Genomic DNA, 27930 nt, shown 5'->3' on the forward strand with positions numbered 1-27930 from the left:
CTACATCAATCTATTAGAACATACATATACAGATACATATACAAACAAACATAATAAAAACATAATAATAAACATGCCTTTCTGTACTAATTTCGAATTGAATTTTATACTACATTATTATATATTTATATATAATTTGGTTGTATATAATACGTACATGTGAATGTGGACATGCATATTATAATATATAAACATATATTATAACATATACATAATATATAAACATATGTATATTGGAAAAGGATATAATTTTCTTAGTGTTATTTTTGCATTTTCAATTCACAAATATGTATACATATAATAGCAATATCCATATTTAATATTATATAATATATACTCAATATCTATAAATACATACATATTTACATACATTATATAAAAAATATGAAAGCACTGATATAAAAGAATGCATAACATGTTATACATAATGTGTATGTGTGTGAGTATAGATAATTTAAAAATTTTAGACGAAATAAATATAAGGGGGAGGATAAAAGAAGGATAAATAACAACAATAATAAAAATAATAATAAAAGAAAAAAGTATATAGAATAAAAGAGAACATTTTGTCCTTTTTTTTCGTGATTGTTTTTCATTTTCCTTTTTCTTTTCCATTTTTTACTTATATTTTACATTGCATTAAGTATATGTAGGTATGCATGTATATATAGAAGAATAAAAGAAAAAACATGATAAAACGAAATAAGAAAGTCTGGGTAGGATAATTTTTTTTTTTTTCGTTTAAAAACGGTGGAAAATTAAATAGTTGAATTTCATATGGATTTTCCTTGTGGAAGAGTAAACAAGTTATTTTTTTTGGTGATAATTTTTGTTAAATAAAATACAAAAAAAATAGTAATAATATAATATTTACAATATTCTCGACGACGCATATCTTAATTTTCCTTTGTTACAAAGAAATCACAATATAAGTATTTTATTATTGTGCAAGCATTTTATTTCAAAGTTCATATTATATACAAACAAATGTAAATACTTATTTATTATATTATTGTCCTTAAATAAAAAGAAAAAAAAATATATTGTATATATATATTAGTGCAAACAAAATAGTAGGTACACGTAAATTTTTTTAATTCAATTAACCTATAAATATATACAAAAAAAAAAATTAATAAATTAAATTAAAAACATTTTCATTATATAAATATAAAATTAATAAATTGAGAAAACTAAAAAAAGAGTAAAGAATAAATAACAATCATTATTAATATTATCGTATAAATATAATTAATATGTAAATCGAAAAAATTAATAAAAACCATGAAATTGTTATGAAAATTTATAATTTAATTTAATAATAGTAATTGAATATAAGAGTATTATTTAATATTTTTATATATCAAATGTGTATATATATAGTATATGCATGTACTCATTTTGAAAATCAGGTGCTCTTCATGAATTTTATAAAAAGTAATTGTTTACAGAAAAAATTAAATGAATTTATAAATATAAATCGTGTGTGATTTATTAATTTTATAGTGGTATATAATATACCAAATAATGCCATATCTCTATGAACATATGAATATATGTAAATAAATTAATTTAAATTTTTCGTCATTTTTATTGCATTTTCCTAATTTTTTTAAATAAAAATATTTTATGAAATATTATTTAAAAAATTTAAAAAAAAAATTTGCGTTTTAGATTTTATTTTATTTATGAAAATTATATACTCGTATTTAATAATGAAATCATATTAAATTTATATATATATACAAATGTAATAAAAAAATAAACACAAAATAAAAACGAAAACCCTTAATAATCGTAAAGATATCAAACAGGTTCTTTTCTATTTTCCTTTTTTTTTGTTTATAAACATAAAAAAATTCTTATATTATATAAAAATTTTATTCATGAGAAACAATAATAATGATGATAAAGAAACAATAAAATACTATACAGAAAAAATAAAACGAGACAAGAAAAAAATAAGAAATTTTAATAATCAAATTTGAAAGGAGCGACCTTTCCTAAAAATTAAGAATATTACATGTATACATGCACACTAACACACGATATTCATTTTGATTATATTTTTTATTTACAATATATAACAATCCAGACGATTCTTTAAATAATAATCACGTCTCCCAAATTTTCGTTATTATATTCTCTTAAAGGTCTTTAAATACAAAACGAAAGTCAATGAAAATTTTTTTATTGTTACTTTAATAAATTAAAATCAAATAAAATTGCTTTAATATTATGCGATATTTTGCGTATACTTTAAATATTTTAAAAAACATAATATAAATATTATATGTAAAATAATAACCTTCATATAGAATCATAAAATCGGAAATTTTGGTGAAAAACATAAGATTTATTACATAGAAGGACCAAAAATTATACTACAGTATATAACGTCAAATTAAAATAGAAATTTAATATATTAACAATTTATCGCATATTTCAAAAAATAATAAAAAAAAATTTTTAATAAATGAAAATAATTGAAGATTGGAAGCGATAATATCAAATATAGCAACAGCAACATAATAAAGTGGAAATTTGAAGAAAAGGAAAAACATAAAGTTGGAATATTTCAAGGACTTGTCGTTGTTTTTTACTACCACAACAATCTCCTTACTTACTTCTCCTATTTAGAAGGTATAGTATTCGTCATTTATTGTATATAATTATTTACATATTTAATTTTTTTTTTATAAATAACTTAATATAACTTAATTTATTTTGTTTGAAAAAGAATTAAAGTTTGGGCTAAACCAATGGTTTGCAAAGTAGCATTTTTCCTTGAACAAGTGAAAATACGTGAATTCTATTATATTTTATATTACTGTTATTCTTATACATAAAAAGAAACAAAACACATAGAAAGTTAGCATAATGGTCAAATGCAAGGGTCAATGCCTGAGCTATAAGATAAATAAGTTTTTAATGTCATATGGTGCTTTCCGTCAGCATTTCACGCTTGTATAACTTTGTAGTGCTAGAAATTTAAGGTGCCGAAAATTCTAATATTACTAATTTTAGCTGGTTATAACTTTCAGAGGGTTGGAGGTAGGGAAAAAATTTTTCCAACGGAAATAAGTTTCTAATAAATAACTACATCTTTATGTAAAATTTCAGTTGTCTTAAAGGGTGTAGAAGTGAACAGGTACACGAACGGCACAATGGAAACAAATTAGCACTTTTTTTCAAAATTTGTTTTGGGAAAATTTTAAAAAGAAAAAAATAAAAATCAAATTAGTTTCAATTATTTTGTTTCAATTATTTTTATAGATTAGATTTATAAACGTGCCTAAAGTTTTCTTTATAGGAAAACAAATAGAAACCAATCAAGTGTTACTGATATTTTAATCAAATTTTGATTATATTGTTTTTTTTTACATTTTATATTTATTAGTTATAATTTATTCACTGAAAGCATAATTCAATATTGTGGTTTTAAGTTTTTATATTTAAATATATCAATTTAGAATTTTCTAGAAAAACATAAAATAAAAGAAATTGATATTATTATCTAAAAATAAATATGCTATGTTTTCTTTGTACTAATACTATTTTTTTTTTAAATAATTCCTTTAAGCACAATTTCAATAAAATGTTTACTAAATATTTTAAAGTAAGCTCGCATTTTGCTGTTTTCCATAATGCGGTGGAAATGATGTCAAATTCTTTCATAGTAACATAGATGTGACCCAATATAGCTGGGACAACAAAAAATATTTTACATTGTTTATTAAAATTGTGTAAAATTATTTTATTTATGGGCTTATATTGTATATTTACAATATTATTTTTAATATTATTAAGTACGGAGAAGAACAAGGGTATATTCGTATGTTTATTCTTTATAAGTTTTTTTTGAAATTCGAAATCGTTTTCTGAAATTTATTATTTTTATTACAGATAACTAAAAATTAAAATTCAATTTGATATTTTTTCTTTACCCTTTGATAATTGTTATATTGCTTACACTTGTAGAGTCAAATCAGCGAAACAGGCGACAAATAAATTTTTTATGTAAAAAATTCTTCATTAAAAATAATGTCATTTGTTTCAATGTAATTAGCATACGTTTTAGAATCAATCAAACTGTCATATATTCATCAATCCACTTATATATATAGATTTGTCGATTATATGTTAGTGATTAAGGGTTAGTAGTTAAGGGTTAAGAACATTTTTATTAAATACCTTAAAACCTTGTTGATGTTATTGAAACTTTTCAACGCTATGTACTCTCAGATCCTAGGTAGCTTGAAGAGGGCTCGTTGCAAAGGTCCCGATGGCAACTTTAAAAGTGGTAAGAAAGGTGTGTTACAGATATGTCTGAACATAACATGAAAAAAATTAAAATTTTAATAACTGCTGTACTAGAAAACCTAGTGAAGTGGGAGAGGACTCGTTGGGAAAATCTCGGTATGATAGTTTCAATCCTATAGCTTCAATCCTCATGCTCACCAACATGAGGGGGGCCTTTACTTTCCCTTCTTAAAATATTTTCCTCTTTAACAATGACAGGGAGGTTAGTTTGAGCCGTAAAAAGAATACTAATTTTTGTTTACAAAACATTAAGAGCAACCATTTCTAAGCATTTACTAAAAACAGAGCTTTTATATACCTAGTTTTATAATTAAATTCAATTTATTTTCGCAAAAATATTTTTCAAATTGCCAAGAACAAGTTTAGTGATTAATTTTTATAAAAATTAAACAAAATTGTTATTTTAAATTAAATTGCATTTATTTATATAAAATTTTCGGCAAAGTTTTAACTTTTCTGTGTTTTTTTTTTGTTTTGAAATTAAATTTTCATTACAATTTAATCAATTAATCAATATTTGGGCTTGAAAAGCTTTTAAAATATTTAAATAATTAATTTTTCTTATATCTACATTTTATATGCGTATAAACGAAATGTTTCTTATCCACCCACGTATACAAGACTTCTAGTTAAAATATTTTCAAAGTATGCTTCACAATATTAATGAGAAAAGAAATCCTTATAGATACAAAATTGTATGTATAAAAATATTTATGTTAAGATACCTGTTGAGTAATTTATTGTTTTTTATTTTTATAGTCAGATAGAGGAAGCAAGAAACTGAAAAGATTTTAATCTATGGAAAGAATAAAACTGACAATTAAAATTATGATGGTATTTAAGATGGATTTATTCGGTTGCGTGTGTATAAGTTTTTTTTTATATGTTTAATATATTGAAAATCTTAAGTTTTTACTTGTACTAATTTAAAATATAAAAACTTTGCTCAAAAAATCAAATTATTACAATCGTGACTTAAACCTCATTGTGCTTTTATACACTGTCAGATAAAACTTAATATGAATTCAGTAAAATCACATTATAAGCTCTACTTGGAGTCAAATAATTTTGTATGGGTCTTATATGGTATGCTCAATGAGAAATTTGAAATTAATGTTAATTTATACATAGTACCAAAATACATATGATTATGTACGTGTGTATATATTATAAAAATCATATATGTATATAATTATAAAAAAATCTATGCCAACATCTTGAATCACTACAAATAAATATGATTATTTTGCAATTTAGCAGAATGCCGGCTATAGTATTCATTAAAATAAATTTTACTTTGAATTAACAAATTATTAATACTCCAACTTTTCTTATATCTACATATAAAACTCTATATACATGTACATACATATGTATGTATTGGTAAAATTATATATATACAGGGTGGTGGGAAACTTGTTTGACATGAAAATTAACGTATGTATAATGAAGTTGTAGAGAATTATTTTACGTATCGAAAAGATTAGTAAAGTCTTCTGAGATAATTAACAATTTTTGAAAAATGTTGAATTTTCTAACTTAAAATATCATTCTCAACCCGTTTTTATTCGAAAACCGTAAACCTTACATTAACCGTCAACATTACTGTTTTACAGATTTTTTTTATTAGACTTTCTTTCAATCTAAAAATAAGAACAATTTTTTCCTACAAAAACTCTATAAAAATTCAAACTCCCAAGAGCTATATACCACCGCCTTCAAACCATCCTGTTTATTATATAATTAGTAAAATTAAATTTATATTATGTAGAAATTATAAATTCTCAAAATGATTTTGTTTTTAATGTGAGTACCTATACAAAAGTTTCGTGCGAATAATATGACGATAAAAAAGATTTCAAAATGATATCAAACCATATATAAAAATATGTACATGTATAAAATTTGTTCAATAAAAATTTTCAAGGTCATTTGAATTTATTATTATAGTATCAAGAATAACACAGTCAAATAGAGTGCGTGTTTTTAATTGTGGTTATTATAAGTACCTAAGCATATTTTTAATTAAAATTTTTATACATAAAAATTATTATTCATAAACATGGAGTATTGGAAATATTAACGTTTTAGATGAAATAGGCTTTTTTGACATTATATTTTATAAGATTGCCTGTCTGCCAATATTATGTTTAGTTAGATACAAAGAACAGAAAAACATAGTTTTTTTTTTTTTGAGCACATTTTCCCAAATGTTTTTCTCCTGTATATCTGACAGTGTATACCAAAAAATTTAGTAAGCATATGTAGGCGCTGGCGTTGCTTGTGGATCATATTGTCGAATTATACAAAAATTGTAATTACTAAAAATTTAAATGAATTTTAAGACTTATAATTAAAATGAATTTCACATCAGTTATGTCATTTGTAAAGGTACCTTTACAATGTAAATTTATTTTAATGTAAAATTATTAGTTTTCTTTTCAAAGCTTTGTTAATAATATTTTTTATGAAAAGAAACCGAAACCATAAAATTGTCCGAATTATTTTTTTAATGAAAAAAAAAATACTAATGAAAAATTTTAGTAAAATATTTTTCACATAATGTAAATAAATTTCTAAGAAAACTTTAAATAAGAAACAATGAACATGTAAAACGAAAAAAATGGTCCCCAAAATATAACCAACGCATTTTCATCTACATATATACATACCTACATATTCTATTTAAATTCTCCTTCTTTAAATGTCACTTTTACAAATTTAGATCCTTTTAGCACTATTTTCTTTTTATGGTAATATTTGAATACCTAGATTCAAATAGTTTTAAAGAATAAAAAAAAATTTGTGTTTAAAAGATTTTTTTTTTTGCTTTTTTTTCTGTATTTAAATGATATATGATGCAAAAGGACGAAATATTCTTTAATCTGAAATTATGTATTCACCTATAATCTCATCCTCCTTATATTTTCATATAATTCTCAATATATACCTGTACTTTCTCTGTTCTAACATTTCTATGAATATTAAAATTTATTTTATGTAATTGTGTTGATGTTACACCTTAGCATATTAAGAAAATAGGTACGATAGGGCGGGTATATAAGTATAGGGTTTATGATGTGATAAATGAAATTACATATATGTTTATATCTAGCCCAATATGTTATGTTGATATATGCAAATATTTTATATATTTATAATGAAAAATAATCCTTTAACAAATAGTAAAGCACATCGTATTCTAAAAGTTTAGTATGCTATATTGCATATCCCCAAGCAAGGATACTCTGATGACTTTTTATTTAAAGAAAATTTTCTTTTTTTTTTCTCCTATTTTCTTTTCTCCATATTTTCTTATCTCTATGTTTTTATTATGTTTTTGTCAAATTACCTTGAAATGTGTCAAATCAATGTAGGTACACATATATATTATATATATATACATATATATATACAAAAGCAGAAAAACAGAGAATGAAAGGGGAAATAAACAAACACAAATTGCTCATTGTCTTAAATTTTTTTTTTTTGGAAAAAATTTTATATTATGCAAATTAAGAGTTTTTTTTTTTATTTTTAGTTTGAGAAAATAAAAAAAATTTGTTTTTATTTTGGTAATAGATAAAATTTAGTAATAAAATAATATAATAAAAAAATTTATTGGTAATATTGATAACATACGGTGGAAAATCATTAAGATTTTTCACAAATAATATTCGTTTTTATACCCGTACGAACGAATGTTCCAAGGGAATAAAAATTTGCCTTACCGTTTGTAACGTTAAGCAATAATGGTCTGAAATGTAGACTCAAGTATATGTTTTTGATCAGCGCCAAATTCTGATTCGATTTAGCTTTGTCTGTCCTAGATTGCAGAATAAACCAAAATGAAAAAAAAATTGGTCACTAGTTTCTTTTTGGACAGAGAGAGAGAGAAACTTTGTTCATTCGTTCATTTGCTCGTGTGTGTTTTTACAAAACTTCTACACCTTCTAGAAAACTTGTATTATTTACACTGGTAGATTTTTATTAGAAACCTATTTAAATAGAAAAAAATTTTGCACTTCTCCCCTTCCGTCTAAAAGTTGTGTACCATCCAAGTCCTAAAAATGCCTTTATAAATATTTGATTATTTATATTATAGAAACTATACAACCCTTTTTTAATTAGTTAAACGCAGAAAGGCTTTTCTACTGTGATAAAACATGATTCATATTGAAATAATAAAATTAGACTAAAATTAAGTGTTATTTAAAACGCGATTTCTTTAAATATTTGATATATTTTAAAAGGCACGTTGCAGAGGCTTAAAATTTTAGGTGCTTTTAGATAATAATAAATAATTTATTTCATTAGAAAAAAAATTTTTTTCCAAATTTCTATTGGAACAAAAAAGCACCCGTAAATGCCATACTATTAAAAAGTATAATATTATCTTACCACACTTGCTTAATCGTCGAATTCCGACAACCGTCATATTAACTCTTCTTTCAATTTTTTTCTTGCGTTTATTCTAAATGTATGCAATGATTTGAAATATGAAATGAGCTTAGTTTGTTAAAAAAATCATTTTCATTTATTCAAGGGAAAAGTACTGTTTTATAAACCATTGGTTTAATTCGAACCTATTTACTGCCGGAACTTATTTTCTTTCATAAAATTTTATTGATACCGCAAGGACACGTATGTATTGATAAGTCAACTTCTGGTCTATTTATATTTTTCAAAACTCATTTCTCGTTCTTTAACTATTTAAAAAAAAATAAATGTAATTTTGTATTACATACATAACATAAACCTTATCTCCTATAAACACAATGAATAAAAAATTCTTTAAACAAATAAAACTAAAATAAACTCCACACTTCAAATTGTACTAACATGATTGAATTGATTTATCTAGATATTTTTGTATAACCAATCCATATTGTAATTTTTTCCACTGTTTAGATTAATTAAAAAATAGATAAACTGAATGAAAATGTGTGCAGTGGTATTGTAAAATATAATAAATTTTCTGTATCTATGGACTCTCAAATATTTTGTATCCCCAAATGTAAAATAGAAATTTGTTCAATAATAATTTCTTATTAAATAGACCTTTGAGATTCTCTGTAACAGTGCCAAATGGTTATGAAACTATATGCGAGCACTTTAATAATCACAGACACAACAAAGATTTTGTCATAGAATGTTGAAATCAAAATATTATTTCGATTGTTTTCATATTCATTGGCAAGTAGTGAACAAATTAAATGTTTTGGCATGGTGTCATAGATTAATGTTGGATCAGCTATAAAACTTTTATTTAACCCATTAAAATTACATTTAATTACTGTTGCTTAATTTTTTAGCACTTTTCCAAAAAAATTTTTGAAAAAAGTGCTTATTAGTTTCACTCTGTCCGTCCGTCCGTCCGTCCGTCCGTCCGTGCGTCTGTCCGTGTGTCTGTTTACAAAACTTCTACACCTTTGAAGATAGAAAGCTGAAATTTAATACGTACATAGATCTTCACTAGAAACTTATTTCCGTAGAACAAAATTTTTACCTATCTCCCCCCTCTATAAGTTATACCCCCCCAAAACCTTAAAAATGGCCTTTTTTAAATATTTGTTGCAATGAAACCATAAGCATTTTTGAAATTTTGCAAACGCAGAAAGGCAGTGGCTTGCTTCCCCTTGCGCGGTATACTATAGTTCAACTTAAGAAAAACAAAATGGCCGCTCAAATTTACCGTTATTTAAAGCCCTTTTTTTCCAAATTTTTGATGTCGTTTTTCTTCTAGACTCTAGCCTGTAGAAGCTTGAAATTTTAGAACCTTTTAGACACTAATAAATGCTTCATTTTGTTAGAAGAATCTTTTTCCATCTCCACCCCCTCTCAAGTTATCACCTCTTGAAATTCGTAAAATTTTAATTTTTGACACCCTATATTTCCGAAACCGCAAGCTTTTTCAAATTTTTATAAACGCAGGAAGCTAACGGTAAATTCCATGAAATTAAAAAATATAATTACTTTTCTTATCTCACACAATTAAATCTTAAAATCGAGCATTATGTTAACCCCTTTTTATATTAATTTTTGCTTTATTTCAAAGACTGCATATATGCGTCATCCTAAATATATGCAATCCTAGAAATAGTTTTGTATATGAATGAAAATAATTTTAATAGTGTGATAGCTATACATAGACTGTATTTAAAAGCAGAATTTTCACTTGTTGAAGGGAAAAGTGCTACAATACAAACCATTGGTTTGACCCAACTTTATTGTTCTTGTGTAAGATTGTAAGACTGAATCAGAAATGTTCGAGAAATTGTTGAGTTTTAAAATATTTGATAAAGCTCCATCAAGATCATGTAAGATCACTCCGTATGTAAGATCTGAATTTGGACTTATTTAATGAGTAATCTGAATACTTTCTATTTTATTCATTGCTATAACAAATGTGGCGCATTGAAATTAAAGTAGTTGAAATGAAAATTCTAAATTATGTAAAATTTCTCAACATTTTCGTATATTGCTTGTAATTGTGAACAACAAATTAAACACTAATGTTTTTATTAATATTATAATTGATAAATGTTATCAACTCATGAGGAGCGAGGTCTTTCTTAAAAAGATTAGAGGGTAAATTTTATGTAATATCATTTTTGAATTGAATAATTCTATTGAATAATTTTTATTTTATTTCATTATATCCTGCCACCTTCGTGAATATATAACTTACTAAGCGTAAAATTCAGCGTTGATTCAGACATATCCGTCCGTCAAACCTATCGCACGATAACGATCAAAAGCGAATAAAGCAAATGCGATTAAACTTTCACAAGTTGATTTTCTTGTGCCAAGGGCAGACGCTATTGTTATTGGATTAATTCGGCCAACAGGTTCTCGTAGCTCCCATATAATTCAAAGAGTCTATTTTAAATATTTCAAAAATTAATAAAGATATAAATATTAAATTTTGTACGTGTATATAATCACATTTTAAATGTGTTCTTAAAATTTCAATGGAATGGCTTAACTGGTTCGGTTAGCTTCCACACAACTCCAAAAGCTAATTTTAAATATTCGAAAAAATAAGGTTTTGCATGAAATATGACAGTTACGTATCCAATCACAGCCCAGATATATTTTCAAAGTTTTTATGGAATTGCTTGACGGGTTCGGGTAAAAGCCAGTTTTAATTAGTCAGAAAAATAATAAGGTTAGATTCATGAAACTTGACGTTCATAAGTCCAATTATAGTTTAGACATATCCGTGAAGTGGAATGGTCAGACATGTTCGAGTAACTGCCATACACCCATAAAAGCTAATTCTAAATATTTCAAAAACTAGTCTTTATTCTCAGATTGCCAGGGTATTATGCAGTCGGTTCAGACCGACTGAAACGTTTTTACCTGTTTCTCATTGTGCTTCGCAAACATTTTCGCAGTTAACCGCTAGTTTTTTATATGTAAACCTATAAAATTTTAAGAACTACAGAGAATGGTTTTCATATGAAAAGAATTATTAATTTCGCTATTTTAATAAAGTGAATGTCCCTATTCAAAATAATATATGTAAAGGGAACTAAAATCTTTTCTGTAACTATAAAATTTATCCGATATTCCAAAGTGATATAACAAAAAAAAACACCGATGTGATCAGTATAATAGCGACATGATATATTAAGTGAATTAGTCTAGTTAAGTGAAAGTGTTATAGAATATTATAAAAATGCCTTTTAAATAAATTTTTCTAATTTTTAGGGCGTTAGTAAGTTTTCAGTTAACATACTTCGAAAAATGTAAATTTGGCTCTTAGTAGCGTTTCGTTTTGTGCCATCCGAATTCCCTGAAATGCTTGTCTGAATTTCAAGAAATTGCTTTAATTAGTTTCATATATATGACAAAAAATGTAAACTCGCCCCCAAGTTCGGTTTCCGAGCCTTGATCGTTCAAAAAAATTTATACGTTCTTTGTTTTATTAAATAAAATTAAATTTCAAGGGAATTGGTTATATGGGCAAAAATCTAAAACTGGCCCACAAAAGAGTTCAGTCCCCAAAGCCTGACATATCTCAAAAGTTGACCAATCCGTGACATAGCCAAAACAAACTCACATATAAAATTTCATTAAAAACCAATCAGCCGAACTTGAGAAACAAGCGTGCACACACAGACAGGCCAACAGGTTGCTAAAAATAATTTATTTACACTTCCCTATCATGGGAAGTGTACTTTCCCACCGAAAGCTCGATATGCAAAAAATTTGTTGCTATCATATGACCTCTCTTGATGTATGTAATGCGGTCGATAAAAATACTGTCAACGCAGAATCTTTAGGAATTTCCATTAAAAATATTTTTATTTTGAGATTTAATTTCTATGTTGTATATAACGATTAGTATATTTTGTTTATATTATATACAATATTTACCACATAAATACTTTCATAAAAACTCGTACATGCAAAATAAATTAATAACACAATACAGGAAAATGGGGTTGGGTTTCATTTTTCGTTTTATTAAAAAAAAAAGGGAACAATAATATAAGAAGGGTTTTATGTGAATCATTGTTCGATCAAGTACCACAATGTGTGCATTTATATGTCATTAATACCTCCATCACACATATAGGTACCAGTGTATAAACTACATGTGCATATATAAATATATTCCTATTACAGGTGTACGTGGTTAGATTGTGAGCACTTTTAATATGTTGTAAAACAAAAAAAAAATTTCCACAAAATAAAAAAAAAACATTTATAATGCACGTTTTAAATATTTGTAATATAAAAGTTTTGATTTCCGAAAGCTTTTTAAGAATCAAAGAAAATTATTTTTAAAAGAACCCTTTTTCTATTTTTGAACTTTTCCAAATAAAATTTTATTTTTGTTTTTGAACCTTAAAGCGTAATTTTTTTTTTATTAATGCAAAATTATTTCTACATGTTATAATCATTGAACGTTTATTAATCCGCCTTCATTCAGGACGTAGAACTACAAACGTTGCACGTATATAACCCATAACATTTAAACAGACATTTAAAATGCTAAAAATTTATTGCTTGATATTACTTTCTTATATTGTGATCTAGAGCAGCAAATTTTGTGGGAAATATTTTTAAGCTCGATCCTATGATTTTAAAATTGGTCTTACGTTCGGCAGAAAACTTCAAAATAGTTGATAAATTGGCCTTGAGTCACAAATTATGTAGGACTTAAACTTGAATTCATATAGGCTTTTCTCTAGATTCAGAATTCGATTTAAGTTGAAGTGAAGCTTTTTTCTGCCGATCTTCGCATTAAAAAATTTTACGTTATAAAATTAGATATGTTTTTGTTCATTGTTAGCAACAGTTTTGGATTTGTATGGTGGTATTTTAATTTGAGTTTCTCTAGAAAATGCGAAAAAATTTTGTGGTTTTAATTTTAGTCGTGGCGTCGGAAATTTGTGTTTTCATATGATTTTGATTTTTTTAAAATTTAAATATATTTTTAGTCATTACTGAGAAATAAGTTTAAAATAGTTTCAATATTTAATAAACTCTAATACCTGATTACAGTTTTTTAAATGATTTCTTATTCACCAAAAATTTCAAATATTTTGAATAAGACTATAGTTCGTAATTTGCAAATTAATTGTAATTGAATTAAAATTAAATCTTGCGTAGAAATGATATATGTAACTTTTACCAAATATATTACGAGTACTATAATTATATAAGGACTTGCCTTAAGAGTAAGCATTAGAGCGAAGTCCAAAAAAAATTTTATTTATCATGTAGCGACGCAACGCCTGCATCCTCCTCTAGCACATTGTTTATCATTTTAATATTGATGTTGAATTGACAATGTTTGCGTTTGAATTGTTGTGTACTATACGTATTTGTAATTGCTTATATTTTTAATCGATTAATTTCAAAAAGATTATAATTTGCAATGCAATGAATTGATTAAAGAAAACAACAAAAATGAATTTTTATAACTAGAACTCATGTTAAATCTATGCACATCCTTACATTTATATGATTGCTTTTTTTCTATACTGCGAAATCAATTTATTTAAAAAATTAATCAAAACAGATTAATATCTTACCTTGTTCATTAAAAAAGAATTAAAAACGCATTGAAAAAATAAGAGAATATTCCTTTTTTTTATTCCTATATGCCCTTTATCCTTTTTTTTTTTGTAAAATAGGATACGCTTATTTTGCCGTATTCACCATGCGATTGAATAAAAACAAATGAATTTTAATTTTATGAATATAGATGAGTACATGGATATTTATGTATTTGTGTATGTATGTTATGAGTTAACACAAATGAACTAATAAATTCAATTCATTCATAAACAAAAAATCAAATGGATCACGATGAGAATCATTCAAAATCATTCTATTTTTAATAATGATATATGAGTACGTACAGTGGAGGAGATTTATTTTAAAACATTTACGTTATATTACAGATTGTAGGTTTAAATGGATTAATTTTATATATATATATATATATGTACTTTGCAGTTCAGCATGGAATTCCTTGGATTTGATGTTTCACTATGTGTATATGTAAAATTTATAAAGCTCGTGATTGTATCATTTTATATATTTCTTAATATATATATGTATTAGTTTATAAGTATAAAGGATATCTTTGTTAATATGTGGTGTAAATATTGTTGTGACTTAATTTAATTTCCCTTAGGTCTAGACTACAGTTTGAATTTTCAGATCTCTTATATGTATTTCTATAGACACGTATCGTTCATATTGTAAAAATTAAATCTATTTTAAATTTACCAGAATAAATCAGAAAATAATATACTAATAGATTCTATATAACAATAAAACAACATAGAGAACGAAATTAAATAAAAATATACCAAATTTTTAATTTAAAATGTAGTAGAAATCTAAAGAGTTTATACACGCACTGTTTATCTCACTACATTCATTTAAATTTTTTTTTGAATTTGTTTTATATTATAGATAGATTCATTATTTATGTGATGCGTTCACAATGAATTTATGCTCCAATAATTTAATTTAAAATCATTTTGCTTTTCTTTTCTTTTATTAAAAAACAATATGAAAAGAAATCGGAAAAAATCAATAAAAAGGAAAATGCAAAAATTTCTTTAAATAAACATGGTTTCAATATTTTAAATAAATGTTTGTTTATTTATGTATATGAATTTATATGTTGCATCGCATATTTTTATGTTCACATTGTATAACATATACATGTTTGGGTGCATTATGTATTTATATTTAATGTTAAATAATGAACATTCCATTAAATTATATTTGTATGAGAATATATTGAAATGTTCATCAAAATTATTTTCTGAATATACTACAATGTATTGTCATACATTGCATATAGAAAACTGGGAAACTATTCATAATTTCAACCTATTGGGTCTTTAATTTAACAAGAATAAAGAAATTCAATAATATTTATGTTTATTTTGAGAAGAGATTTAGTTCAAAATTATTTAGTTCATAAGAGACCTGACCAATTTTTTTTTTTTAATTTTTTTCTAAATAGAAAGAAAAGAGATATAAAAATTGAATAATCATTAAAAGGATGTCACAAAAATTTGATGAAATAATTTGAATATTTGATTTAAAATCCAGTACTATATAGAGTAAAATATATTATTTAAAATTATGATATAACAATAAGATTTTCGAAAATTATTCAAAGTCGTCCTTAAAATCGATTATTTAAAATATTTATGCAGCAATTTTCAATTTATAAAAAGAAATTTATTATATTCTGTTTGGTATTATGAAAAACTATGAAATTTGTTTAAAACTAATATGACGAAAAAACTTAAAATATATTTTTAAAATTCACTTAACTTAATGAATTTAATTCAGCAAAATCCGGAATTGTTGTCATTAAATGATTAAATATTAAGTGATACAATAAAAGCATACAACTTTGCACAATACAAACGAAATTATTTGAGTGTAACAATTCCACATTGCACTAAAATATTTAAGTACTCAAAACGAATGCTTTTATATTCAAAATTTTAAATTTCGAAATCTTATTTAAGCATAACATCTTTTCGGTAATTAGATTCATGATTCCACCCACATATACATGCATTATAATTATTTCATATTTTATTCTAGAATCAACTAAGAAAGTATTTTAAGAATATTCAAAAAAAATTGTAGTACTTAAATCCGAGTATAATTCCATAGAAAATATTTAGATTCTATGGAAAATATTTAGCCTTATCGAAACTCACTACATCCCAAGAATAAATAATAGGATCAAATAAGATTTTAATGAATTTTTATGAAATTTTAATTGCAAAAATTGGTCTCAGCTTTGGTTTTTTGGCGTATAGTTGTTTAATCATTTTGTTTAAAAATAACATAAGTATATTATGTGGTACATAAATAAGTAACTAATTGTCTATATTATAAGAACATTAACCTAACTATATGGATTAGTACAGGATCGGAATATTGGATCATTTATAAAAAGTTTTGGCACGTACTTTTGCTATTTCAATTATAAAAAATATGCATTTTTAAATTTTTTCTATTTAAAATATACTCAACTCAGAGCTGTGCATATTTTAAATATTCATTTAACATTATTCGTTAAGTTTTCCTCTAACATTTTGTTAGAAAAGCCATTAAACGTTTCTATGTAGGAAGGAGTAAGGAATCACTAAATATTTATTTAAACAAGTCTACATTGCAGCCGTTTACTTTGAAATTTAAATTTAGGACTAGGTCGTTCTAGTAAAAGGGCACATTTTTTCATTTTAATTTTAACTGATGTTCAATTTCAACCGTTCATGTAAATCGAATTTTTTGTTTTGCAATACAGCCCTTATAAAATTAATCACATTATTTTTATAATTTTTTTTTTAAAACATTCAAGTTCTTTTTAAAAAATGAAATATGTATAGGAAAATTTATTTACAATTGTACATGCCTATCTACATACATACATATACATTATTTAATTTGATTATGGTTTTCTTTATAATTAATAATAAAATTAAAAAAAAAATCACGCCTACATTTCTGCCTCAGTAATTTAATAAAGAACAAAAAAGAAAACAACTCTAACAATAAAATTTTTACCTTGAAATGACAAAATTTTAATGACATTAAAATAAATTTTTAATACCATTTTCCTGTTTGAAACTTTTGACAATGTCATTATTGGTTTTAAATTTTGAAGAACGTAATGTGTGTACCCGTGCATGTACAAACTGTGTATATACATGTATTAAGTAAATAATAAGTTTTAGAACTTTGATTAAATATTATTTCAAATTAAAATTTTTATATTAGATTTTTTTTATTATGAGTCACATTTCGTTTATGACAAGATATGGATAAGTTCGTTAAGTGAAGTGGGTGACTAAGCTTTGCAAACTATAATTAGACTTACATTACCCGCATTTTTCAAGATCATATGTATGTTAACAAGGCGGCATAATAGTTTTAATGGCACTTCAGCAATCCAGCGCAGTCATTCGAAATGTTCAATATGTCCAAAATAAACAAAATGCGCAAAAACAGAACGCGTTACGCATACCCAAAATAAATAAAGTTTTGGAATATAAAAAAATTAAATTTCTATTTTATCTAATTTATTTAAATAATTAACATAAGTGATTTTATTTTTGAAATTTTATGTTTGACCTCAATTTGTTAGTGAACTGTTGCTTAAAAAATTTGCATAATTCCTACAATTTTTCTTTGAATGCGCTGTAGATTTTATATATTATGTTGTTTGCAATAATTATACACTGTTTATAAGAACACCGCAGGCAAAATTTTAAGATATTTTCTCTGCCGTAAGAATTCAAATTTTTTACGAGTATTTGCGGCATAGAAAACACCTTAATAAATTTTTGATAGATCCAGTTTATTAAATTATATTTAACCCTAATATCTGATACAAGGTACAATATGTATACCTGAATGAATTAATAACTAGAATAACTTAGCTATAATTTTGAATACATATATAAACTGATAAAATAAGGTTGTCACGTGTCCCTTTTTTAGATAGTTTACAAATAATATTGTATAATATTATAGCCCATAAATATAAAAATATTAAAATTTTACATTTTTTTAAATTTACACAATATTCTTAAATATATACAGTAATACCCCGTGTTACGTACGCTCGTTTTACGTACCCTCGCACTTACGTACATCTCATTTTTGTCCCCAATTGCCCATTATACGTACAATGATTCACACTTACGTACAAGTACATTTTTTCTGGTTTTGAAATTTATGGAAAAAAAAATTATGTATACCAAATTGAGAATGTACACTTGTAACAACGTGTTTTTATTTATATTTAAATTATGTATTGATGAATTTTGAAGTTTATGTTTTATATTTCAGTTTTGTTTGATATTTATATATGTATGTATATGCATTTGTTTTTTGTTTTGTTTTTTTAATACACGTTAAGTGTTAAATATAGTATAAAAACATATGAAATAAGAGTATAAAACTGCATATATAATATCCCTCTTTTTCTTTTTACTTATATATTTATTGTTTTAGTTTGTTTCAAACATATTATTCATCAATAAAGTAGTAGATTCATTCTACGTACATTTTTGTTTTACGTACACGCTCCGGTCCCAAAGGGTACGTAAGTGCGGGGTATTACTGTATACATATATAGCTTTCTAAACACAAGAGAATTTATGCTCCTTTTTCCTTTATTTATATTTTGGAAAAAAATTTTAGTAACGAACCCAACACCTAAATAAGGAAGTGGTTAAATATATATATATATATTTTTTTTAAATTTCTAACATTATAGAATTTTACATACAACTTTTATTGCTAATTATTGAAATAGGATCGGTTTTTTATAATTTTACTATACGTGCAAGCATGCATATTTTATATTTGGTGTAAGAGTCCCAATAATAACATAAGAATTAAAAAAGAAATAAAAAATTTAGGGATACCATTTATGAGATTTTTTTTCTAAAAAAAGATTATATTTGCTTTAGGCTTAAAATTTGGAATTTACATTACGTTGTTATTACAATTTTATCCTTTTATTGTATGCTTCATAAATTGAATTTAATATGCCACTCTATTTATAATGTTGCATAACAGAAATAATGAATATTTTTGGACTTTATACTAAAAAAAATTTTGTTAATTGTTAAATTTAACCCACTTATACATACGCAATTTTTTTGGTTTTCTGTGAGGGAACTTAATAATTTTCGCCCATCTAAATAGGGAGAAAAATCGGATGTGGTCAGCACTGCCTAATTTGGTGAAAGTGTTACAGAAGGTTATAAAAATGAATTTTGAACATTTCTTTTTAGTTTTAAGGAAATTTGTAAGCTTACAGTTAACATACCTAGAAATAGGTAAATTTGGCTCTTAGTAAAATTTTGCTTTGTGCCACATGAATTCCCTGAAAAGTTCACCAGTTAGATTCGTTAACAACCAGAACTTAAATTTCAAATTTCTAGAAATTTTATCAATCCGTTCCGTAGATGTGATAAAAAATGGAAAATCAGCCTCCAGTTCGGTTTCCGAGTTCTGATTTTTCCAAAAAATTTATAGATTAATTCTTTTAACACCACGAATTTAAATATTAAATTTCAAGGTTATTTCTCTTTATAGAAAAATGTAAATCCGTCTCTTATAAATAAAATTTCATGAATATCGGTTTAACCGAACTTGAGACACACATACACACACGCAAGCCGAGAGGCCGACACACCGACAGACCCACATCTCTTTAAAAATAGTTTATTTACGGTACCCTACTATGAAGCAGTGTGCTCCTACCGAAAACTCGGCATACGAGATTTGGTGAACAACATATACCCTCCCTTATTGTCCGCAATGCGGTCAATAGTAAATAAATATTAAAACATTGGGAAATGGAGTGCGCTCAAATGACTATAGAATCAAACAGGAATCAATTAATTTAAAGGGGCTTTTACATCTTAATTATATACAAAATAAATGCGTTACTCATTCGCTTAACTAAAAATTTACTAAAAAATAGAAGTTTGGTCAATTTTTCAGCTTATTTTTTTCAAAATCGTAAAAAAAAATAATATGATAAAAATAAGACAGAAAATTGAGAACTTAGATTTATTTTGTCCTCATTTTGTTACACAAAAAAACCTAAACAAGTACAATGTCCCCAAAGTGAAAGAAACTTTTAATTAAACTTTAATGTAATTTTTGTAAAATTATTTCAAAGGTATTGCTGTTATTTTTTTTTTGTCTAATTCATTAAATATATAGAGCACCTATATTTATAGCAATTTCTTAAAAATCTTAAATTTTATCCGTGGGTAGCCTCAAAGTTGATAGAACAAACTTTAGCCATCTGGAGAGTTTCTTTTCATAAAATTTCTCAAATATTATTGTCCCCATTTCAATAATACATTTACAAAAGTGCCAATAATGTGATATTTACTTTTTTTTTGAATAGTTGTACAATATAAAACAATTTTATTTTTTTTGGAATTTTAGGATATCATAAGAATGAAAAAATATTAAAATTGTAAGAAAGCAGGATTTTAATTTTTTTTTTTTAAATTGTCTACCGTCTACATATTCCACATTATTTTTAGTTTAAATCAATATAATAAAATGTGAAACTGTATACGCCGCTAAATATGCAATAACGTTTTGGGAACTGAATTATGTAACAAAAGCTTTTTATAGCTGATATATATAGCTCATTGTAAGCCGTTTATTCGTTCCAAATCTATTTTCTCTCAAATAGGTATTTTTTTTTTGTATTTTAAATTAAAATACAACATTTATTTTCATACTTACACGTATATTAATATCCGAGAATATATTTTCATAGAAATGATTTTACATTTTATTATTATTACATAGGAATATGAACAAAAAAAAAACGGAATATGGGGAAGAGATGAGGGCTAAAATGGTTATAAATAGAACGTATAAAAGAGCACGAATTAATAAGAGTTTTTAAAAAAAAAATTTTTTACATTTGTGTTGCTTTTTTTTGTAAAAAAAAAACATTAAGATTGAAATACTTTTAGAATTGAGAACTTTGTATAATTGAAAGAACAAAGAAATCAATTTAAAATGAAAAAAAAAATGTATTTTTTTTTATTACTTACTTACTAAGTTGCAGAAAAAAAAATAAGAAATAAATTATTTTTGCCTTTCTATTGAAACTATTTGAGGAGAAAAAAATATCCTCATGCTTTAAAAGGGTACTCTTAGCGTAGTGCAATGTAATGAAAAATAAAAGTTTTTTTTTTAAACTTATCTTGCATTTAACATTTAGGTGAACACATTCGAATGTCGTTAATGTAAAAGTAATTTGTGCGTTTTTTGTAAAACAAATTTTAACCATATATTTACTTTTCAAAAAAAAAAAAAACCATTCATGATTTGCACTTTTAACACTTAAGAGGACATTATGATATTTTCATTCTTAAAATAAGCGATATTGTCGAGCGAATGGTGAGCAATTTAAAAATATTGCAAAAAAATTTTGGGTTTCAATTGTTAAAAAATCGAAATATTCACTGATGATTTCGTTACAATTAAGTTTCCTGAACTTAAGGCTTTCTATATAGCAGATTTGCTCTATGTTTCTGAAGTACAATGAACTCAATATTTGAATTAAATTCCAATAAAATATAAAAACAAATCAAAATAATTAAGAAAATTTCAGGCCTTTATTAAAATATTTTGATTATTTTTGTCAATTCACACATATTTTATAGCTATTGTGAATCAAAATAATTGTAATCACAATACAAAAAATTAATTAAGTTGATAAGTCCCAATTTATAGGCAAAACGAAAATGAAGTTTTTTATGATGAAAATAATTTGAAAATGGGATTGAGGAGCGAGACTAAAACGAGATGAGGCATTTTGCTTTAAGATCGTAGATAAAGGTATTTTTTGTTAAGAAAAAAGAAGGACATATTGCAGAGAAGGCAAGTGGTGTCTTTGTGCAATATGTCCTTTGAAATTGCTATTTTGTCCAAAAATTTCCCATACAAAAATGAGTTTGTAGCTATGTAAGCTGAACAGAATTGTTATCTATGAAATGGAAAGCAGTGAAGATGATAAATGAGTGCATTTATGATATTTGTAAATCAAGTAAATTCTAATATTATGTAGAATAAGTCATTTTCATAATAATTTAGAAAATGTTAATAAAGTAGATTAAATTATGTCAGAATGTATGAATATAATAAATATAATGGCTAGGTACCGAAAAGTTTATGGCAAATATGGAAATTTTAATAAATGTTTTTTTTATAAGAACGTCTGCGCAATTTGCACGATTTATAGCATAAAAAATATACAAACTATCATTTACAATTATAAATTATTTCTTTGCCTTTTATTTTTTAAGAAATTTTTACATATATGAACGCGTTTTGTATATTTGTAGACTTAGAATTGGTGTAGAGCATATAGAATGATTAACGAGTTTAACGAGTTCGGGTTTTCAGCTCATATGATATTCTACATTTTTAAATTTTTTTATTTTTTTTGACCATTATGTAAGTAAAAATTTTGTAAATTAATAGTAGTTCGAATTATATTTTTTGCAGTAAATGTAAAAAATTTTCGATCAAATTGGATAAATGTGATTTTACAAATAAGAATTTTTATAATTTAAGAGTTAATTAAGCCATACCAGTATTTTGTTCAAATTCTGAACCGATCAAGCTTCTGTTCGTTAATTTTCTCATCTCATCTGTCGTATAATGCTTTACTAAAATTATAGAAATTATAAGGCCATTTTCATGATTTGGCAAAAACAAGTTTGGAAAAAGGGTCAATATTTTGTTAAAAATCTGATAATTTTTCATAACCGAAAATTCGTTTAAAATATAATTTTCAAACACAAGAACAACTTCATCAATATGATATTCCTGCTAGTATATAAAATATGTGTAGCAGCTGTATAAAGTTTTCTGTCATGTGTCGAATTACTCTTAGAAAACATTGATTCTGTGTTTCACTAATCTGGCACTATCATAACTCTCTCTTTTGTTTTGTATTCAATTCTTCGAATGTTTGCGGAATGTTAACGTTTCATATTATTCAATGATACAAATATGAGCTGTAAAATATGGTTTCCATATACACTTGCATTCTCGTTGAAATTTTTTATTTATACAATAATGATTCTTTTATTAAAATTTAACAATTCTGAATGTTCTCAACATTTAATAATAAAGGCATAATATTCAAAATATTTAATTACATAATTTACAATTTTATAATTATTTTCATAATTAAATTAAATTAAAATTTCATTTAAATGAAAATGCAAACAATGAACTTTGAATCTAATATAAATATAGATACATAGTAGATATATAGGAAAAAAACTTGACATAAACTATGTAAAGGTAAGTAAATGAGAGCATTCAACAAAACTATTCTCGACATCAATTTATCCTGAAAAATTTTTTATTTATTTATGTTTATATATTTGTATTCTCATTTAATTCATTTAATTTTTTTTAAAACGCATATACTTACATAGTATGGGATTGAAAATAATTGTTAATATAATTTCATATATATATCTCTGTAAATTCTGCTTTGTAATTTTATTTAGGTCTCTGTCCTTAGTTTTCTTTTTTAAAATTTTTTTTAATATACATATATAAAATACATATAGAGTAAATACTTACAAACTATATTAAATATTATAAAACTGGGACAGTTTATGTAGAACTGAAAGTATACGATTGCTTTTATATTTATCCGATGATAGGAGAAATTGATCTTATCTTAAATAGAAAAGGTTATTGAGCTCATTCTAAAATATTAAATTAAATGATAAATTTATAGGTTATCGTTGTGAATATGCAATAAAATTTGTTACATTTATCTCATACATATATCATAATTACTTTTCTTACTGACTAAAATGGCTCCCATATTGCTATTGGACTTGCTTTATTTGAATAAAAATATAATTCAAGTAACTGTGATTCATTTACTTATTCTAAATATATGCATTGTTCATTTTAGAAAAAGACACAGAAACCAAAATGTTTGTAACATAGCTCCTATTTTAAACTAAGGGACTAAAAGCTTATCAAAAAATCATAACTGGATAACACTATTACTACTACTTTTTTTAAATATGCTTAAATATGACGAACGTAAGTAGCGTAACCAGCTACTCACGTTCATGGTCACGGAAATGCAATAATTTCTTAAAATGATTGTACCCATTGTATTAATGTTTACACTTTGAGCAGGCAAGATCTAAGATGTAAATTATTTAAGTTTGACTTAATTCTATAATTTATGTAAACATATGCATAAAATATTTCGTATTCTAAACGAAGAATTATGATTTTGATTCTCATTCTAAGAGTAATATCACATTAGAGAACGAAATTATAATATTTAAGAGCAGTTAAAATGACAAAATTGGGTCAAAATCTATTTAATGGGAAAGGTAAAGTAGATTTTTACCTGTTTCCTGGCTAAATTTATATTATTATAATGCTTTTATTATACAGAATGCATACACACCCATATTTTACATATAGAAATGTATATATATATATATATGAGCATATATATAAGTATTATGTATATTTTTGTTTGTGTATTGTTGATGTAAAAAAAAGTATAGAAAATAATTTTAATTTTGTTTTTGATTTGTGTTCTTTTTTTTTCTTGAATAAATTGTTTGTATAAAAACTTTAATAAGCATTTTTACGTAGGTAGTCCTTTTTTTTCAGAAAAAAAAAAGAATTTTAATTAAACTCCGAAAGATCCTTCAATATTTTTTTACTAAATTTAAATATTTACTTTTTGATCTTTTTGTAATTTTTCATTTTTTAAGTTTCTATATTTTAGAATGGTAAAAGCTGTAAGATCAAAAATAAAAGAAAAAATTTATTTTCTAAACAAAATGTCCTTTGTTAAAAATAATTTTTTAATAGCTTTTTTTTTTACCTTTCTTTCGTTAATTTTTAGGTCAATAAAATCATGAACTAAAAAGAGGTAGATTGCTTTTTTTAACAAAATATGTGCATATTTTGTTTTCAAATCGTTGCTGTCTTCCAGTTAGAAATTATGAGTAATGCAAACTTACATTAAAAAAATGCTTCAAGATTCCTTTTTGATTTTAGATATTTAAATCGCATAATTTATTCTTTGAGTTGTGGAGTCATTCAACTTTTATTTTCCCGAAAAGAAAATTAAATTTTTTCTTGTAATATCTGATTGCATTCAATTTATTTCATGTTCACATTAAATGCAGTTGTAAAATTCATTCGTTTTAAGTTGATTTTATTTTGAAATGAGAACAACTTCTCTTCTTTGTAAAAATGACGGATTAAAAATCCCTTAATGCGAAACTTGGTAAATCTAGGGAAAGAAGAAAAACTTTTTTTATAATGGATGCCAATTTATGTAATTACTGAACTGGATACGACTGGGAATTCAATATTGCTTAAGTGATGGTAAAAGAAACAATCCACCTATAGTAAGGTAAATTTATCGCATAAATCGATGTTACTGTTTAATAATAAGTGATATTTATATTATTTTTAGTACATTTTCAATCAAATTGAAAAAAAATTTCCCTATTAACTTTTTTCTGTTCGTTCTCCAAGTAATTGTTTTAAAAATATCTACAAGCTTTAAAAAAAAATCACATTTTCTACAGAAATGTATTTTGTTGAGAAACGTATTTCTCTATATAAGGAAAACTTTTACTTATTTTTAAAATTTAAATTTTCGGCTATTGATTTTTCGTAATTTTAAAAATACATGCTTAATTAAGTGACAAATCCGACACATTTTCTCAATTATTGTTTTAATTTTTGTTCTCATCCTGAAAGTAGGCAATAAAGGATGTTTACACAAAAAAATCGTTTCGTTTGTTTTAGTATTTTTGTTGCATAGTTTAAGGGAAATTTGCTATTTTGCAAAACCAATAGTTTTATAATCAAATGTATATTGTATTTATGTTTTATACCTATAAGAACAGTTGATATTAATTTAACAAGAGAAATTTTATATAAATTTTTATGTTACTAGCAGAAATTTTATAACAAAATAAAAATAATCTTGGTTTCCAAACAATATAAATCACAAATACATTTAAAAACAAGCTTTTAGTTGCTTTAATTTTTGTTTTGTTATACTGGTCATTTTATATACATTCTACGTATATTTGTTTCCATATACATATTTGCTAAAATAAAAATCTCCAGAGGGAGCAATAAAATCAAAACAACTTTATATACGAGTATAACGCAAATAAAATTATATTTTGTAAGCATTTTATATTTAAGATATGTACATAAAAAAAATATGTATAAATAATTTATTAAATATCGCCATTCAGGTTCTTAATTGCTAATTCTAAAATCATTAAATATAAAAACTTACTTACACACAATTACTTTTTGTTATATGTGCAAAATTACGGAAAATGTAAAAGAGAATTGGTGGAAATTTAAGGTTTTTATACAAAAAATAAATATGTAGGTATATAATGCAAAGAATGGCGACGTACTTGCGTTTTAAAAATATTTCCTTTCATACCTAAATACACACGAGTTATATGAGAACGTAAATCTGCCTTTGTTACGTAATCGCAAATCTGTACATGATGTAACTTCTTCTTTCTTTTCTTGTTACTTTAATTTTAACATATAAAATTTTTTACTCAATTACCAAAATGACTATAAATTAAGGTATATACATATATGTTTATAACTACGATAATCGGACGCAAGATGCTTCTTAACACGTCCCCTGTCCCAATACAAAAATGCAAAATTGACCAACAAGTCCAACAGGGTTTTTTGAATAATTTGTTTTTTTTTGGTAGTCATAGGATAGGACTTCCAGTGCAGAAACTGTACAGTTCCGTTACGTCCAGTCGAATAATTTACTTTAGAAGTTTCATATACCCACTGACGCACATATGGCTAACGTATCAGTGCTTATCAAGCGCACGTTTCCTGAACCATATGTAGCTTAGCGGACAGGGAACATGTTAATAATAATACAAACAAATGGTATTAAAATGTTGGTTTGGGTACAAAAATTATAACTCCTTAGTTTGATTTTTATAGGTAATGTGGATTTCGATTGAAAATTAATAAATACTTTTTTACTGGAATTTCATGAATTCATCTATATTGTAAAATTTCGTGGAAATTAAATGTTGACATTTTGTAGAACAAATTTATATTAGCCATTTGATTTTATACAGTACTGAGATTTTTCTATCCGCATTATTATTACTACGAATTAACAGCAATAAGAGGCATAAAAACTGGCATAATTTTAAGTCATTTAGTAACAGCAAGAGGACTTATAAGTTACTGTTTTCCAACCAATTGAAGTTCAAATGTTGTGAACCGTTTTCTGCCGCATATTCCACTTCTATGGCGTATATCTCGTGTCGCCGGCCGCTTTTTTATATTCTACTCCAAAAACAAACCCATTTTATGTGTGAGACACTGTGTGAATATAAGAAGGATTAATATTAATATTTGCTTATTTATTTGTGTTTGTATTTGCATAAGCATAAGTAAATCAAATATTTAAATCACTGCTTCTTCACACTAAAAAAAAAAAGACAGCAAGTTATT

At 24.7% G+C, this 27930-nt stretch overlaps 1 protein-coding gene across 2 annotated transcripts in view; it reads left to right on the top strand.

Moving 5' to 3' along the window:
• Positions 1–869: 869 nt before the first annotated feature.
• LOC129614195 (endoplasmic reticulum aminopeptidase 2) overlaps positions 870–27930 on the top strand; it is a 127878-nt gene continuing 100817 nt past the window's right edge. The window contains exons 1-2 of one of the 2 annotated variants that reach the window (XM_055528643.1): positions 870–1077; positions 2493–2643. The gene's annotated coding sequence lies outside the window, so the exon portion shown is untranslated. Of the gene's footprint in view, positions 1078–1793; positions 2644–27930 lie in introns of those variants that run through there. The other variant, XM_055528634.1, reaches the window with a different exon arrangement.

This window comes from Condylostylus longicornis, unplaced genomic scaffold (genome assembly GCF_029603195.1).
Source record: "Condylostylus longicornis isolate FDR11 unplaced genomic scaffold, ASM2960319v2 ptg000004l, whole genome shotgun sequence".
In the NCBI taxonomy this organism is placed as follows: domain Eukaryota; kingdom Metazoa; phylum Arthropoda; class Insecta; order Diptera; family Dolichopodidae; genus Condylostylus; species Condylostylus longicornis.